The 8,410-nt window shown below is 48.4% G+C and overlaps 1 protein-coding gene across 2 annotated transcripts in view; it reads right to left on the reverse strand.

The window, feature by feature from the left end:
- The window catches only part of PPARD (peroxisome proliferator activated receptor delta), an 85,227-nt gene extending 83,228 nt beyond the window's left edge, over positions 1 to 1,999 (reverse strand). For both annotated transcript variants that reach the window (XM_027603116.2, XM_027603114.2), the window contains exon 1: positions 1,862 to 1,999. The gene's annotated coding sequence lies outside the window, so the exon portion shown is untranslated. The remainder of the gene's footprint in view (positions 1 to 1,861) is intronic.
- Between the last annotated feature and the right edge of the window lie 6,411 nt (positions 2,000 to 8,410).

The raw sequence follows: 8,410 nt of genomic DNA on the forward strand, positions 1-8,410 counted from the left end.
ACCTGGAGCCAGGTGAAACAACAGGCCTTCATTTCTAAACGTGAGAGTGGGTCATGCTTTCAGAATCCTCCAAGATCAGACTGGGCAGAAACAGAGGATAATGTTATTTCCTAAAGATCTCTCCAGGGGACCAATGCCAAATAAAGGGGCTCAGATTGAAGGCACCTGAAAAGAACGTTTTGCCTGACAAGAAGGTTAAACCCCCAGATAGACCAGGAAGGCGGCAGGCTTTCTGGCCCCAGAGAGGGCATCTTTGTGACTGGACAGAGACACTGACACCGTCTATGTAATGCAGCCCCACCACCTCCCCAGGCAGATATCCACCTGACAGGGCAAAGGGACCCAGAACTTAGGGTCAGCCTCCCACTTGGATCCACAGGAAATTAAGCTCTCAAGGAAAATGGGAGGGAGAAGAACCTTCGAGAGAACCTGCTCAGTGACTTACAACAGAGGCTCTAACATTCAGTGGATCAGAGATGCACAAGTGAGAATCAGAAGCTGGTTCCGCGGTGACCAATAAATAGGACAGATGCCTGCTAGCCTGAGGGCTATCGGGCTCGCAATCTATTTCAAAACTCAAGTAGGAAAAAAATGTCTTGGGCCAGTACAGAGGAAAAAGTTTAAGGCATTCTCTGGGGCACAACTTCTGGCCACTCCTCTTAGCGTTTGGGGACGGGGCACAGGGTGAAGGGTGGGAGTGAGGGCACAGATAACCTGGAATATCGTGGTGTAACTGTGCTTGGTAGATCCAGAGTGGAAAGACACAGAGCCCTGTTTCCTGGAAGGGGAAAAGAGTTGGATGAGGCCTCCAGCTACCCCTGGCACACACCCAAGTCAGCGGCTGCTCTCTCCCCAAGGGTTCCTGGAAGTCAACAAACCCATAAAGGGGAAGTATTAAAGCTGAGATCATAAGAGTGGTCTACAAATTGGACACCATTCCTGATGCAAAACCCAAGTAAATACTCCCACAAAGACACGCCTGTTACTCACCTCAGCCCTTACTTCCATCGGGGGCTGGCCACCCCCCACCCCACCCCAGGGGTATCTCAATAGCAAGTCAAGGGAAAGCAGAGTAGTGTGTGGAGCTAAGGCTTCTCCGTGAAGGAGAGGCAAGGGACTGGGAGGGAACGGGAGGTAGATGACAGCAACACAGGGGACAGGGCTTAATCAGAAGGAAATTAGAGAGACGGGCAAAAATAGGGCCTCTGAGGGTAGCCAGACTTAGATAGACAGGGATTGCTGGCAAAGGGCTGAAAAAGCCTAATGACACCACGAAGATGACCGGAAACCGTATCCTGAGAGGGGCCAGGCAACGGGGGAAGGAGGAGACCGGGATGGGAAAAGAGAGCAAAGACAGGGCAAGGATGGGAGGCCGAAGGCACGAGATAAAGAGAACGAGAGGAGCAGAGAAGATCCCCCGAGAAGACCCTGGGTAGAGAGGGCAATGGCTTTGGAGACACCAGAGAAGGGATGAAGGAAGAGGTCAGAGGCAACGGGAGGGAATGAGAGAGGACCCCGAGCCTTAGACCCGGCTCCCGGACACAGAAGTGGGAGGAGACGGAACCACTAGGCCCAAGAGGGGGCACAGAGTCGGGTGGGGGAGGACCGCGGTTCGGGCTCAGTGATGGGGGACCAAAAGGCCAGGGGCTCAGGGGCGCCAGGAGAGCCACAAACCACCGCGGACCGGCCAGGGCCGGGGCCGGGGTGTCGGAAAGCCGCAGCAGCTCGGCCCGCAGACCCCTGCCGCTCCCCCCATCCCACTCCCCGCCGGGCCTCGCGCCCCGGCCCCACTGGCCGCCTCAGCCCGGGCCCGCCGCCTCCTTCCGCCGCTTGCCTACCGCTTCCCCCGACCCGGACTGACCTGTCCTGGCCGCCTCCCGCGCCGCCGCTGCCGTCCCGCAGGCTCCGCAGGATCCTCCGAAGCCTGCCAAAACTTTTCCCATTAATCCCTAGCTCCGCCGCGGCCGCGGCGTCACACGCTGCGCGGCCCGGACCCGCCCCCACCATCCTGACGTCACCGCGCAGCTCGGGCCCCCCCCCCTCCACGCCCCCTTCCGCCCCGGCCGGGGCCAATCACCGCGCGTCCTGGAGTCTCCCCTGATTCTGCACTCCGCCCACCGCAACCTCCCCACGGCCCGCCTGCAGCGCCCTCTGGTGCAGGCTTCGGGCGCGGCAGCTGAGGGAGGAGCAGGAGCGGGGATGTTCCAGGACCAGTAAAACAAGTTCGGCAAGTATCACAAAAGGGAATTTAAAGCTGGAAGGGAATGTAGAGGTCGTCTCATACAGCCTCCACGTCCTTCCAGTGAAGAAACAGTCCCAGAGAAGGTGAGTGACTTGCAGTGAGAAGCAAGGCAGGGGTTAGAACATGGGTCTCCAGACACCCCTGGAGGAGTCATTGAGGCTTATAATTTTAATGAAAGGAATTTCCTCCCTCCACAGGCTTCTGCAACTAGAAATTTATGGTTATGGAGTTTTCACCTATCTTCCCTATGTACTTATGTAATATTCTTGCCCACCTAAATGGGGAGCATCCTCCTTACTGTTGTAGCAAATTCTGCTCTTGCTTCCTAACCTAGTTTTTCGAGACTTGGAAGGGATCTGTTATCCCAACCTGTCCCTTCAGATATATCATCAAAAGATACCGAGCAGCTAGTAGGTAGTATGGAAGAAGTTGGGTTTGTCGTCTGGCGAGGAACAAGACTTGACTCACAGGTATACGAGCAATGGGTAACTGCTTTCTCAACACCGTCTTTAAAGTTATGGCTACCTCTTCCCTCTGGAATACATTCCTCAGGCCACACCCTCGTAGAACCATGAGTGATTTTTACCCCCTGCTTCTCTCTCTCTCTTTTTTTGCACTTTTTGAAATAAATGTGCATTACTTTTGTAATTCAGAAGTCAACCTCCTTGCCCTTTGAGATTGAAGTAAGAGTGAATTGTGGAGGTCAAAGCCTTCCCTAGATTTCTGCAAATTTCTGGGGATTTGTGTTCTTCTAAATCTCGCTGCCTCCAGGCTCTTGTTTCTGCCAGGCTGTTGTAGTGCCACAGTTTAAAAATGTAGAGATGAAACCCAGCCCTTCCTGAGAATTGCCCACCCGTCTTCCCACACAAAACTTTCATGGGCAGAGAGGACTTTATGATGCTTTGGGCCCTGGAGCAGGGTCACGTGATCACATGATGCGTCGCAAACAGTTTAGACTCACACACCAGACGTTCTTAGGGTCTTTTCTGAACAATCCATTTGAGGTTTTCTAACTGGCCCTTCGCCTTCTTAGGGTCTTGCCTTCTCCCGAATCACTACCTCTCCTCCCTGCCCCACCAATCTCTCCTCTATCCTACCCTCTCTGGAGAAAAACAAATTCTTCCTGATTTCCAGGCAGATAGAGACAACTTAACCCTTTGTTGCTAGGGTTCCTGCCAACACTCATGCCCTAAAGATCTTACTTTCTACCCCTAAGAGGCTTATTTCTCATAATAAAAATAGCTCCCTTCCTAAGAGAAATTCTGGGAGTACTCTCAAGATACTACATTTTCACCTCATTTCATTTTTATATTAAAAAGATATATAGAGAATATTATATTTAATAAGTATGTATTAATATTGAGACCGCATAATTCCATTGCTCATTGCAATATTATTTAAAAAACAAAAACCTGGAACCAAGGTCATTGTCAACAACAGAGAAATGTTTAGTAAATAATGTTGTATGCTCCTGATGGAATATTATGCTCTGTAAAGTTGGTGTAAAAAAAGGGGGGGGAAATATTATCATGTGATATACGTGGGAAAATGTGATGATATATATATATATAGCATATATAACTATGTATACTGTTTGGGAAACAAAGATGGATAGGAAAAAACTGAAAGGAAACACACTAACATGTCAGCAGTTGTCTTTGGGGTGTGTTTCTAGGAGTTATTATCTTTCTACATTTTTATTCTGAGCATTTCTTTTTTTTTTTTTTTTTGACAGAGAGAGACACAGCGAGAGAGGGAACACAAGCAGGGGGAGCAGGAGAGGGAGAAGCAGGCTTCCCGCGGAGCAGGGAGCCCGACGTGGGGCTCCATCCCAGGACCCCGGGATCACGACCTGAGCCGAAGGCAGACGCTTAAGGACTGAGCCACCCGGGCGCCCCTATTCTGAGCATTTCTTTTTCATAATGGAAACGTGGTTGGTTGGGTTGTTTTTTTTTTTTTTTAAGAAAAAGGAAACATCTTCCTTATATTAAGCAGAAATTTATATCCTCTACTGTGCCTATCCAATAGCGTCAGCCCTCTCCCTTGGAGGTAAACTAAGGTTGTTTTCTGTATCAGAGACCTTCTGATTTTTTTTTTTTAAGATTTTCATTTATTTATTTGACAGAGAACGACAGGGAGAAAGGGAACCCAAGCGGGGGGAGCGGGGGAGGGAGAAGCAGGCTTCCCGCGGAGCGGGGAGCCCGAAGCGGGGCTCGAACCCAGGACCTTGGGACCGTGACCTGAGCCGAAGGCAGACGCTCAACGACAGAGCCACCCGGGCGCCCAGAAGACCTTCCGGTGTTTGATCCCATTGCCCTGTATCCTTTCTTCTTCAAGCTACAACATCCCCAGTTCCTCGTACAAAACAATGATGGCTCCCTTTGCCACCCGATGGCTAGCCTCAGAAGGTGCCATCTTGTGTATATCCATCCTCTTCAAGGCTTCTTGGTTTTTGGCCACCTCACTTCTGAATCGCCTTCCCATATTTGGGGGATCTCCCACTTTGGACTCTTCCTCCACTGTAGAAGCTCCAGAATGCCAGGCATTTACTTCCAGCCCCCTTTACAGCTAGGGCAGAGCCCTACAACCGAGGCTCCACCGGAAGCTGGCGAGAGGAAAACCTGGGAAGCACACGGAATCCATTTGGGTAAGTGACAGAGCCGCTGCTCCACCTAATTTCTAGCTGTAAGAAGCGGCAGTTGTGAGAGCGGTGTGGTATTAGCCATGGAATCAGCAGCATCTGTACCCAGACGAAGCAGCTGGGGGTCTTCATTAAAAACTGTCATGTGCCGTAATTTGAGGTATTGTTCCTGACTATACAGCCTCCAAGCTGGCTTTCTCATCCTCCCAATTATTTAAGGAATTCTTCTATACTCTATTAACAAAAATCCCTTTTTTTTTTTTACTTAAACCAGTCAGTTTTTGTTTCTTGAATCTTCTTTTTTTTTTTTTTTAGGTTGTTTTGTTTTGTTTGAGAGTGAGAGCGAGAGAGATCACAGAGGGAGAAGGAGCACCACTGAGCAGGGAGCCCGATGTGGGGCTTGATCCCAGGACACTGAGATCATGACCTGAGCCGAAGGCAGATGCTTAATTAACTGACTGAGCCACCCAGGTGCGCCTTGAATCTTCATTTTGACCAGATTTGTCCACAGGCTCAGCTTAAAGGGGGGAAAGTTGGTCCCTGCCAAGCCTCTGTAACCTTTTCCAGACCAGCCAGAGAGCTCAGGTACCGAAACCTGTTCTGACGCCCAATCACAGTATAACTGAACAATAACTTACAGTGTGGAATAAGGCTAGATCTGCTTTGAATTAGACTCCAGCCTCCACCACAGCTATTTCAGGCCCTAGCCAGTTGGTGGGAGCCTCACTTAGCCTCCTAAAATCACCCTCCTTGGTATTTCTTTTCCTCTCCATCTCACCTATGAGAGGGGCCAGAGGGGCAACTCTCAGCTGGCCCCTCTCCAGCCTGGATAGACACACTGTGCTGGAGGAGAAGGCATCTTGCAGATCCTGGCCACAATCCGCAACAAGGCTGTTGCACTCCAGCCAGTTGCCCTACATCCCCACCCCTCCTCACATAGAAGCCGTACCGGGATGACTTGGGACCACAATGGCTGTGCTCTCCACGTGGTCTCCAGAGGTGATGAGGATCTCCAAGGGCATCAGAGATTGGATACGCTCTCCTTTGTCCGGGATGTTGGAAAGGAAAGTGGAGTTACTTTTTAATCCTGGAATGAAAGACTGGAAAATATCTTCTCCTGCCCCTAGTCTGTCCTTCAAGACTGAGAGCCTTTTGTGCCAGTTCCAGTGTGGACGGTATTCAGGCGTCAGAGTGAGCCGCCTTTCAGTATCTCATACCTCAACCATCAGCGCCTCCCTGTGGCTGGTCATAGAATATTCAAAAGCCTGGAAAGGACCCCATTTACAGGTAAGGAAGACCAAAGCTTAGGGGTTGGCTTGCCACCTCAAGTCTAAACTCTACCTGGTTTCCAAGAATGTCTGTAATCAGGCCGCATTCTACCTTTCTATTCCTTTCTGCCTTCATGGTAGTAGTCTTCAAATTTTTTGCCTCTCTATTCCTAAAAGAATATATAACTATGCAGCTCCTTGCACATTTTTAAGGTGACATCTAATATTTTTCGCCATCAGTTTAAAACTTAAAATGTAGAGAATGGATGTCATTTCTACTATTCTATAAATGTTGACATTTTCACATAAAACTGCGTTACTACCCTTTTAAGTGTATTGAGTAAGACCCAAATCTCATAGTGATGTGATGCTTACCATCACCCATCTTAAAAATACATGAAGAAGCTCTTCGTTATCAATAAAAAATGTTACATTGTCTCTTTTTCTCCTTGTACTTGCATTTCCATTCCAGTTTCCCCTCAAAAATCTGATTAGTGTAACATATATTTTGCTTAAGTCTTATTGATTACTGTGTTGTACATCTCTGCAACCAAAATATGTATATATGTTGAAATTAAAAAAAATTTTTTTTGGATTTTATTTGAGAGAGAGAGAGCATGAGTGGGCAGAAGGAGAGGGAGAAGCACACTCCACACTGAGGAGGAAGCCCCACATAGGGGCTCGATCGGGGTCGGGGGGGCTTGATCCCAGGACCCTGGGATCATGATCTGAGCCTAAGGCAGATGCTCAACTGACTGAGCCACCCAGGAGCCCCAAAATTTAAAAAAAAAATTTTTTAAAGATTTATTTATTTATTTGAGAGAGCGAGGATGAGAGAGAGAGAGAGTACATGAGGGGGGGAGGGTCAGAGGGAGAAGCAGGCTCCCCGCTGAGCAGGGAGCCCGATGCGGGACTCAATCCCGGGACTCCAGGATCATGACCTGAGCCGAAGGCAGTCGCTTAACCAACTGAGCCACCCAGGTGCCCCAAATTTAAAAAAATTTTAAGTTTCATGTAATTATAAAACTCTAAGTGAGAAATGTTTTTCTGGTTTGAGTGGCCATTGCAAAATTAGTAATACACAATTGATCAAAACAACATAAATACTATGATTCTTGTAAGTATTACACATAAATACAAAGGATACATTGGAAATGTATTTTTTTAAAGATTTATTTATTTATTTTGAGAGAGGGAAAGAGCATGAGTGGGAGGGGCCGAGGGAGAGAGAATCCTAAGCAGACTCCATGGAGTCTGACGCTGGGGCTCGATCTCATGACCCTGAGATCATGACCTGAGCCAAAACCAAGAGTCAGACGCTTAACCAACTGTGCCACCCACGTACCCCTAGAAATGTATTTCTTTTTTTTTCTTTTTTTTTTAAGATTTTATTTATTTGACAGAGAGAGAGAGCACAAGCAGGGAGAGCGGGAGAGGGAGAGAGAAGGAGGCTCCCCACTAAGCAGGGAGCCCAATGTGGGGCTCGATCCCAGGACCCCGGGATCATGACCTGAGCCAAAGGCAGATGCTTAACTGTGACTGAGCCACCCAGGCGCCCCTGGAAATGTATTTCTTAATGAATGGATGGGCTGCTTTTTTCCCCCAGGTAGTTCATATGTTCCTAGTTGAATATAGTTTATTGCTGGAATGAGAGTGCATTCAGTGTCAATTCCAGACCCATGTTTTCATTTACACTACATTTTCATCTACTTATTGTAGATGGGAATTGAGAATTTTGATATAGCAGTGGCATTTAAATCTCGGTTGTTTACCAAAAAAAAAATCACAAAGATCTACTATGAAAAGATATTGTTAATTATTTTTCAGCTGACAATGCAATTAAATCCTTCTAGGTTTTGAAAGCAAAGATTTAGAAACCTCCTGACTTGAAAACAAAAAGAATTTATTGTCCAGCTTTTAAGCCATTCATTTTCTCAGCACCCACAGCCAGCACCAGAATTGCAAATTGCTGCTTTGTTTAGTGTTCCAGGGCATTCCCCCCTCCCCCTCAGCCAGTCCACCACTGAAAGATAGTGGGTGAGGGAGTGGTGAACCTTGTTACAGAAAGTAGGGAAGGCGACAATGAAGGAGGGCAGCAGTTTTGGGCACCTCGGTGGCATAGTCGGTTAAGCGTCCAACTCTTGGTTTCGGCTCAGGTCATGATCTCGGGATCATGGGATTGAGCCCCGCATTGGGCTCCTCACTCAGTGCGGAGTCTGCTTGAGATTCTCTCTCCCTCTCCCTCTGCCCCTCCCGCTC

Source organism: Zalophus californianus, chromosome 7, assembly GCF_009762305.2.
Source record: "Zalophus californianus isolate mZalCal1 chromosome 7, mZalCal1.pri.v2, whole genome shotgun sequence".
NCBI classification, from domain to species: domain Eukaryota; kingdom Metazoa; phylum Chordata; class Mammalia; order Carnivora; family Otariidae; genus Zalophus; species Zalophus californianus.